The sequence below is a fragment of the Bombyx mandarina genome, chromosome 07 (assembly GCF_030267445.1).
Source record: "Bombyx mandarina strain Sakado chromosome 07, ASM3026744v2".
In the NCBI taxonomy this organism is placed as follows: Eukaryota; Metazoa; Arthropoda; class Insecta; order Lepidoptera; family Bombycidae; genus Bombyx; species Bombyx mandarina.
In genome coordinates this window covers 9175486-9186159 of record NC_143214.1, presented here as the reverse complement: position 1 = coordinate 9186159, position 10674 = coordinate 9175486, and the positions used below count along the sequence as shown (strand labels likewise).

Below are 10674 nucleotides of genomic sequence, written 5' to 3'. Positions count from 1 at the left end.
TCAGTCGAACTCGAGTCAGCGTTGAGATAGAACAGTTGTATACAGATTCAAACAAGTATTTGAATTATTAACAGTATAAAAACAATTAGAAGTATTGATCATAACCGTGTTTTTACAGATAAATTGTGTCGCGAATACTTAAAGTGTGTGTTCCTTATTAACAAGGATTAGGTGTTCAAAAAGTAAGTATGTTATAAATATATAGTTTAATTCAAATTGATTTTTGTGCTTTTTAATTTGATTTTCCATTAAACTAGATTATAAAAACGTACCATTGTGTTGTTCACAACCTTTTAAAATGTAAGTTATTTAGTTACTCGTAATTATACTAAATATTTTTTACAAAATTTGCTAGTGCATAGTGGAATCACGTTGTGTTCTGTATTCCGTTACTTGTGTATTCTTTCGAACTTGCTTCGCCAACCAGTCAGCCGTATCATAACCCAAACAGCATATCCAAGCGAGACTGTTCAGTTTATGTTTCGTAAATATTTTATGTCATTATTTACTTACATTCCATCTCCGGACTTCGACGCTAGTTACTCAGTGATTAATATGCCTGGATGCTTAAGTTTATCTCTATAAACTGTCTGACATGCGGTCGCACTTTGAGGTTTGTTTATTATTTATTATACACATTATCTCGATCATGATGCTATATTCAGACATTTCCTCTAACCTTTTTGGAAGTAAGATCTGTATGTGTATGGAGAACTATGAAGTATGGAATTAATTGTTAACTGACACGTCTTGAACTAGGTTAGTAATCCAAAAATGAATTAGTTTACTTCGTGAACAATTAAAACAAGATCAATGCGAGAAAAAAAAATGGTGTCACGATAAAACATAGATTTAATATTTCTAAAACGAATTTTAAAAAAAAACAATGGAACATCTAACCGAATTAACAATCTCACATATTTCACACACGAATAAAGAAGATGCGTTGAACTCACAACAACGGTATAATAATAGACAGAATTAACACGTCATGTCTGTAACCAGAAGAGAGACGGAAATTGATGGTAAATAATCAATGTGCAATGGGATTCGCTGACTTCCTTAAACGAACTCTAAGGAATTGTCAATGATTTATTAATATTTACATTAAAAGTCGTTAAAACGGACATCACGATGGATGCGTTAAACGTAAAAGTTGAAAGGTTTATTTGAATATACGGAAGCCGGGAAACTGTAGAGATCGAAACGGAATGGCAAACCGGACACAACCTTCACACGAATGAAGGGAACCACTTCTAGAATTGGATGTGCTGTCGTGATGTTTAATTTACTGTTCGACTCGTCATTTACGGATCATTTTCCATTGTGTCTAGTAGCTGGATAATTGTTTTAAACATGTATCGTAAAATACGTGTTGACTAGCATAAATATTGCCATACCCTCATTGAACCTAAATTTTCTGTTTTTTGTTAATTCAATCTCTTATTAGTCGGTCGTGAAATTAATTGACAACCATCAAATTATAACTATAATCATTGAAAAACGTGAAACGGATAAATATTTTGTAATTTATTCAAAAAGGCATTTACAATTGTTAGAATCGATTTAGATTATGAAAAGGGTTTTCGATTATGTGTAAATGGCGAATTTTAAAACAGTTTTTTTTCTTACTTATGCTGATAGCCTTGAGAGGCTATTTCAGCTTCGGCCTAACACGTAGGCTCACGGGGCTCAAACCGGAGTGTTGCTAGCACTGGTCCTAGCAAGAGCAGTGCTTCTCAGAATCTAGCACCGGATCGGAAACGAGACCCACTGAGAAGATCCGGCGAGAAACTCAGTGGGCTATGTCTATGGGTTAATTTGCTCGTCGAGCCCTTCGTCGCAAGCGACGGATTCGACGAGGACGGTGACTGGTGCTTGTGGTACCTAAAAGCACAGTTAAAACGAGTTATGGTGTTGTTCTATACCTATAGGAACATACATTAAGAACCCATACACATTTTTATATGTATATTGCTGTCCACCTTGGAGCATAAGATCAAAACCGGCCCTTCAGACCAGCCCGTGATTCCTTCCAGCAGGAATAAACTATACTAACATGTCCGATCTCAACTTGTGCCGATGAAAGGAAATACGAAAGTAATTAATATGAAGATCCACTTTTCTGAGCAAAATTAAGATAAATAGCTCCAGGTAATTTGCCACGTCTTCTGATGACCAATAATTATCGGCTTATTTGACACAATCTAAGGTTTGCTTCAAACTTGGATATATAATAAACGCATTGTATTTTTGTCTTAAGCATCTGCTAGAGTCTAAATATGTCCGCAATGGACATTTTAGTCTGAACTGAGAGCCGATTTAGACGTTCTACATAACAATGTTACAGGAAGCATAGCCGTATGCAAAGATTGATGATCCGTCTAAAATATCGACTAGATTTTTTCGCATTGTTTGCTAAGAAACAATTACACACTGTACTCTAGTCAAGTCACGAATGAATTACGAAGAGTTCGTTGCCCAACAGTGAGATAATTTCGAAGCTGTGACTCAGACGCGTGTCACTAAATATGTTCAAGAGTTACGAAATAAATGAAAAAAATTAGGTAACGGTTTTGTGGAAGGTTTTGCTTGTAGGCAGCGGCTTGGCTCTGCCCCTGGCATTGCTGAAGTCCATGGGCGCGGTAACCACTCACCATCAGGTGGGCCGTATGCTCGTCTGCCTACAAGGGCAATAAAAAAATAAATAAAAAATAGCTCATTCGTATCTCTATAGTTCTTTGTTTATTGACTTAGATACATAATTAATGTTATAATACGTGAAGCATAAACTTTGTATCCCTTTTTACGAAAATTGCGCGGACGGAGGAGTATGAAATTTTCCACACTTATAGAGAATATAGAGAAAAAGTGCACAAAGCTAATATTTTTTTTAAATAATGCATAAAAGATACATTAAATAAATAAAGAAAACATTACACACACTACCATGTATTTGACGCACACACGCATGCATACTATTTATTTATTGTCAAACTCTTGTTCTTGACGTCTGTGGTCAAATTGAGAATAGATTAAATATTGTTTGTCTTTATTAATAGTTTTCTATAGTGTAGTCTTGGCGAAATTTGTGATTATAGAACTATAAAATACAATCATAATAGTGTACAAACTTACAATTTCAATTAATTATAGTCGAATTTCGACTACTGCGGGACCACTAGTTAATGTTAAAAGCTACATGCTTATTTTTTATGGATTGAATGCTATTCGCATCGATTTTCCTTGTGTTACATAATTGTGAAAATAATTAAATTATTAATAGCATTTTGTTCGTTATTTTTGTTTTTTTTTTTATAAAACTGAGATTTACAAATTAATGTATTCAACATCTATTCTATTTATTATATTGCTATTAACCATATACTTGTATGATGTCCCAAAGTTACTACCTATTTTCTTTGTGTCGTTTATTATTATTATTATTTTATTGCTTAGATTGATGGACAAGCCCACAGCCCACCTGGTGTTAAGTGGTTACTGGAGCCCATAGACATCTACAACGTAAATGCGCCACCCACCTCGAGATATAAGTTCTAAGGTCTCAGTATTTACTGAGTCAGTATAGTTACAACGGCTACCCCACCCTTCGAATCGAAACGCATTACTGCTTCACGGCGGAAATAGGCGGGGTGGTAGTACCTACCCGTGCGGACTCCTAAGAGGTCCTACCACCAGTGATTACGCAAATTATAATTTTGCGGGTTTGATTTTTATTACACGATGTTATTCCTTCACCGTGGAAGTCAATCGTGAACATTTGTTGAGTACGTATTTCATTAGAAAAATTGGAAGATCGGTGCATCGCTACATACGAATGCACCGGACGTCTTATCCTTTAGGCCACGACGACTTCAATAATACGACTTAAGAAATAAGCTATGTATATTTTTGGAGCTAATAACTCTATAACATCTACGAGTCATTATGTCTTCAAATATTTTTTTGTTTACAACTATTACACAATTAATGTAGAAAATCATCGTCACCAATTTCAAAACAGACTCACTTACGAAATGCGTTTCTAAAATTCACATAAGAGATCTTGATCACTTGCATACTACCTATTTCCTTGATACATATATTTCTGTCAACCTATTGACCCACTACAAATTTCAACACAATCTTGATTTCACTTTGCCAATTCAACAACAAGTTATGGTGAATCTTCTGTTTTGAATAGAATACAAATGTTCACGATTGACTTCCACGGTGAAGGAATAACATCGTGTAATAAAAATGAAACCCGCAAAATTATAATTTGCGTAATTACTGGTGGTAGGACCTCTTGTGAGTCCGCGCGGGTGCGTACCACCACCTTGCCTATTTCTGCCGTGAAGCAGTAATGCGTTTCGGTTTGAAGGGCGGGGCAGCCGTTGTAACTATACTGAGACCTTAGAACTTATATGTCAAGGTGGGTGGCGTATTTACGTTGTAGATGTCTATGGGTTCCAGTAACCACTTAATACCAGGTGGGCTGTGAGCTCGTCCACCCATCTAAGCAATAAAAAAAAAAGTTACGTTCTCACATGGAATTAGAACGCTAATGTTGATTTTAAACCAGAGCGTATTATCTGCCCTAGTTCATACAAGTTAGGTTCAATATTTCATAAGTATTTATTGTTATTTCCTTAACAATAGCCGTGCGCGCACAAGGAATAACTTCGTATATATTTTCTAACTTATACGTAGCATTACAACACAATTGAGTATTCGTCATAATATGTGAGTTTCTTAAAATAAATGCGCTTGCATGATCCAAGTAAAACTAATGACAACGAGCCGTATGTTTTGGCGATTTTATTTCGGTAAAACTCAGCATCGGTCAGCGTTTTCGTGGAACTTCGAACTAGTTCGTCATGCAACCTAACCCATAGACAAAACTCACTCAGTTTCTCGCCGGATCTTTCTTCGTAATGGGTCGCGACTTCGATTCCGTGCTAGATTCAACGAAGCAATGCTCTAGCTATGACTAGTGTTAGCAAGAGCCTCGTGAGTTCAGCTACCAAACCGTGCATTCAGCGAAGCACTGCTTTTGCTAGGGTTAGTGTTAGCAAGTCCTCCTAGGCAGTGTCCCGTAAGCTCACCTACCAAACCGTGCGTATCTCGAATATTCCCTCGAAACTACCAACGATTAGGTAGGGGAAAAAAGGTAGAAGATCATTGTATTCATTAAAAAAAAGCTAGGTTAATGAATCATTTAATGAAAAAAGAATTTATATTGCCTCATTTATCGGCCGTCTGGTGTAGTGGTGACATGGTCACTACACAAGGGGGTCGCGGGTTCGAATCCCGCCAAGCGAAGATATTTGTATGATAAATATAAAATGTCTTTTCCAGGGTTATGGATGTATATTAAATATATGTATGTGTATAATAAAAATCTTACATTTATTTCCGTTATCTGGTACCTGTAACACAAGTTCTTTACGAACTTATCACGGGACCAGTTAACGTGGCGTGATTGTTAGTAAATATTTATTTATTTATTATTTACTCATTGATGTCTTAATGTGTAATCGTTTAAAGCTTAAAAATTTTGGTCCCTAGTTTTATGGGAAGTTAGTTTTGGTCTAGTATTGTAAACTTAAAACGCTACTAATACTATTTCATTGCTAATTTTTGTTTTCGACGGTCGGCTATTTTTTGACTAGTTGTTTTACGATAAATTTTTGACTGATAGCGGATTCAATGGCTTATTTTGCTAATTTAGCAATAACTAAAAGCTATCTCTAGAAAAAAAACTTGTCAGTATAGATATTTCGGATCATAGCTTGGAAGAGAATTGGAAACGCGATTCCATAGGCAACCGTGTCATAACAAAACAAAATCCGTTTTCCTTCACCGGTTGATGACTGTAATTGTATTATTAAATCTTACTAGTACTTACCACTAACAATGGCTCGTGACGCAAACGTCGACAAACATGCACACGAGAATATCTTATTTCGAAATAATCTTAGTCCAAATTGAACCATGTCCACATAACATTATAGTCTCGATTCCACCGGCAGCCTATGAGTGAATTTGTGTGTAAGAATTTGGATAATCCGTTTTTACAGATGTACTTCAGTGAACGTGATTCATCTTCAAGAACAGTATCGTTGGTGCTAATTCAATTGTTTATATCAAAACGTTCGCATATAGTTTCAAATTAAGAGTTTTAATGGATATAAACTATTTGTATGTATATGCTAATTTTGAATGGATGCTTAATGCGGGATACTTAGCAAAATAATTTAGTTATATTGTATTTTTCGCTACCTAATGAACTATTAATGGAGTTAGGTTAGTGGCTATGATTTTCTCTTTTATTCAATTGTTTATATCAAAACGTTGGCATATATTTTCAAATGAAGAGTTTTAATGGATATAAACTATTTGTATATATGTATATGCTAATTTTGAATGGATGCTTAATGCGGGATACTTAGCAAAATAATTTAGTTATATTGTATTTTTCGCTACCTAATGAACTATTAATGGAGTTAGGTTAATGGCTATGATTTTCTCTTTTATTCAATTGCTTATATCAAAACGTTGGCATATATTTTCAAATGAAGAGTTTTAATGGATATAAACTATTTGTATATATATGCAAATTTTTAATGGATGCTTAATGCGGGATACTTAGCAAAATAATTTAGTTATAGTATATTTTTCGCTACCCAATGAACTTAAGGTTAGTGTTTAGTGGCTATGATTTTCTCTTTTAGGATTTCTAATTGACCCGGATTTTCTTCGGAATATTTTGTTTAGAATACTTATTATTTAGGTAATAAATTGAAGGTAAAAAATTAAACATTCAAATACTATATTATTATTCTCAAAATTTTATATATACTAGAGGTCCCGCAGTAGTCGAAATTCGACTATAATTAATTATGATTCTATTTTCAAATACTATTATACTTATATAATCACAAATTTCGCCAAGAACTATAGAAAAATATTAATAAAGACAAACAATATTTAATCTATTCTCAATTTGACCACAGATGTCAAGAAGAAAAGTTTGACAATAAATAAATAGTATACATGCGTGTGTGCGTCAAATACATGGTAGTGTGTGTAATCCTTATTTTATTGATTTAATGTATTTTTGAGACATAATTTAAAAATATATTAACATTCTGCACTCCTTCTCTATATTTTCTATAAGTGTGGGAAATTTCATACTCCTCCGTCCGAGCAATTTTCGTAAAAAAGAATACAAAGTTTTTCCTTCACGTATTAATATAGATATAGATAAATGTCAAGTTCTGCATATTTCTATACCGCGGGAAATAAATAAATTCAAACAACGTTAATTCCACTAAGATTGGCATTAATAAATGAATGCATATATCTGGCAGCCATTTTGAAAAAAGTTGCCTTAACTGAGATTTATAAATAAAATTTAGGTCGGACACACACAAATCAGACACAATTTCATGTGTATGTGTTTACTTCACAATGTTATCTGTAGACAACGATTTATTCGCTCAGGTATCTCGGTCAAATATTAATAAACTGGCAACACTCGTTAGAGTTTCGTAACCAGTGAACTATTATTAGTCGATTAGACTGAGAGGAAGGCATTCTGGAATATCGATATATTTGCATCATATAGTTAATGCAATTGTAAAACTTTTTTGTATCAAAGTAGAAATGAGGCCGTCAACGTAAAAATGGCTTAACCCATAGTTTTTCATCTTCGTGCATTTATATTGCAATTTATTTAAAACATAGTAAATTTTGATGTAAAACCGGCCTATTCCTAGTTTCACCCATAGATAACATATGACTTTGCAATAACTAATTTTTGGCGCGTATTGTTTTTGTCAACGAAGCAGTGCAAAAGTAAATTCAAACCTCATTATATTCAAACTATAGTAAACTTATAGGCCACTTTTCCGCTGACGGCCTCAAATATGCATTTGTTTTGATTTACAACTAAAGTTCTTTTCAAAACTGTACCCCTTTGGGATCGGTATTAGAATACGTTTTAAACATTATGAAACGAACCAACATAAAGTTTTTTTTAAGGGATTTTATGACCTGGTAACTAAGACCTTTAGGTCAAACCAACATAAAGCCATATCTATATTTTTTATAGGGATACTTCTTAAGGGGCGATTCGATAATCGATACATAAGAGGGCTAAAAATGAGTGTAAAATTTTAAAGTGACATTTTAACGCACATTTCGTTACATGACAGAGAAGAAATTTACATATCCAAAGAGAAAGATAGCTATATATTTTGACACCACAGAATTAAAGCAAAAGAAAGCGACCAATATACAACAATTAAAAGGTATCTTCAATAATCAGTAAAATACGTGATGGACATAATTTAATAATAGTTTGTGTATTGACAACAAAATTACTAAGTCAACTCTCATACAATCATAAAGAGAGCTTCATAATTTTATTTCTAAATTCGGCTTTGATGTTCTATTATAGCCGACCTAGTATCAGAAGCGCACGAATTTCTAACCAAGAGTTCGCTCGACAAGGCGAATTGTCTGCTTGTCTAAATAGAAGCAAGTAGTAACCTTTGAATGTCTTTCGAAGTACCAGGTTGTGATAAATGTAAGCAGTTCTCTTTGAATTCGTTCTTTAGAATTTGATAACACTAGCTCTAGCAAGAGCAGTGCTTCGCAGAATTTACCACTGGGTCGGTATCGCGACCCACTGAGAACCGTTTCAATATTAGTGCTCTCATCGCCTTTCCAATCCTCCAGGCCGAGTTGTAGGCTGTTTCTCGATTAATAAGGCTCCACTGTTAGCACGTGCACACGCAGTTTTTCTCATACCTGTAATTATTAAGGGATTTTTGCATTTCCCTTAATACGCGACATTTATCTAATTTAATTAAAGTAATTAAAGGTCCGCTTCATCTGGTATTAGCATCAACAATTCGATGTTCCTAATTGAATTTCAATTAAGTTTACCCCATTCACATTCTGCATTCATTATTCTGAAGTATTTATTAATTTTTTATGATATTCTTTCCAAAATTTTAAACTTTAAATGTCTCTCCGGTAATGTTCCAAAAATGTCGCTTTAACCAAATACTCTTTCACTTCTCGATATATAACACGGATCTAAATCTGCCGCAAAACATTCACGAATTCCGGTTTGAAAGGTGGGGCAGCATTTTGACATTATCATCGAGATGATGACCACATTACTAAAAATGCCATTCAAGCCTAAGAGCCATAGACGAACATATAAGATACCACACAAAGGTTTTTTTGGCACTTTATGTTCGAAACTCTAAGCTTTTTTTTTATTGTCCATGTAGGCAGGCCAGCATACGGCCCACCTGATGGTGAGTGGTTACCGTCGCCCATGGACTTCAGAAATGCCAGGGGCAGAGCCAAGCCGCTGCCTACCAAAATGCTTTGCTTTTTTGTAATCGATAGTTTGAAATAAATAATACTTAATAATAATACCTAAATGTATTATTTATGGGCCCCTGTAACCTCTTAGCGCCAAGCGAGCCGTGAATTAGTCTTTCAATAAACGTTACTAAAATAACTTCTCAATACAATATAGCGAACATTGTTATTCACATCACATACGAATAATAAGGAAACATCAATAAAAGTATTCAGAGTTCACACGTGACACGTACGTTCTGTGTATCACTACTAGATAAAACATCCGTAGTAACACATTTTAATGACGTCATAGATTTATATCTAATATTAGAAACTAAAGTCGACGACTTCGGCTCGATCGCAAAAATAAAAATAAAGAATAGTTTAAAAAAAAACTAAAAAAATACGCTATTATAGAAAATCCAACTAAAAAATAGAAAATAAATTTGAATTAAAAATATTGTAAAAAAAGATGATTTTATTGTAAAAAAAAGCGTGAGGTGCTTTTCAGGATATTATCAAAATAACCCTTCTACTCATATCTGTTCATAAAATATTTATAACTACTGATACCATGCACCCCAGTTTTTTAAAACTATTATTTATTTTTCAAAATCATTTTCAAAGATTCCGTTACATACTAACATGCATACGTCTGAATCTAATAAAAGCGTATTAATAAAAGTAGATGGAACTTCCTGATTCTTGAAAATTCTAAGAAAAATTACAAATATAATTAATTAAAATTATAGAGGAAAAAAAACTGACGCAGCGAATTTGGCAGCGGTAAGCGCGCAATGTAATAACTTTTACATATGGGGTCATTGGCTTAGAAACGGCCTATTTATCTGGCACAAATACGAGAGGAACTTAAGCAACATCTATTACTGAAAAAACAAGCATCTTGCGCAAGAATACCAATTAAATTGTCAACAAAATCCGAATGAAACAGGGAACTGGTGGTAGGAACTCTCATCAGTCCGCGCGGATAGGTACCACCACCCTGCCTGTTTCTGCCGTGAAGCAGTAATGCATTTGGGTTTGAAGGGTGGAGCTGCCGTTGTAACTATACTTGAGACCTTAGAACTTATGGTGAGTGGGTGGCGCATTTACGTTGTAGATGTCTATGGTCTCCAGTAACCACTTAACACCAGGCGGGCTGTGAACTCGTCCACCCATCTGAGCAATAAAAAAAAGTTATTAATTACAAATAGTGCCACAACTATAGCGAAGTCTGGATTAGCCAGAGTTAAATATAACCGTAACAATTCAGTACTACTCTTC

At 34.4% G+C, this 10674-nt stretch overlaps 1 protein-coding gene across 1 annotated transcript in view; it reads left to right on the top strand.

The window, feature by feature from the left end:
* Spec2 (CDC42 small effector protein Spec2) overlaps nucleotides 1-10674 on the top strand; it is an 84466-nt gene continuing 73792 nt past the window's right edge. The window contains exon 1 of the mRNA XM_028169665.2: nucleotides 1-182. The gene's annotated coding sequence lies outside the window, so the exon portion shown is untranslated. The remainder of the gene's footprint in view (nucleotides 183-10674) is intronic.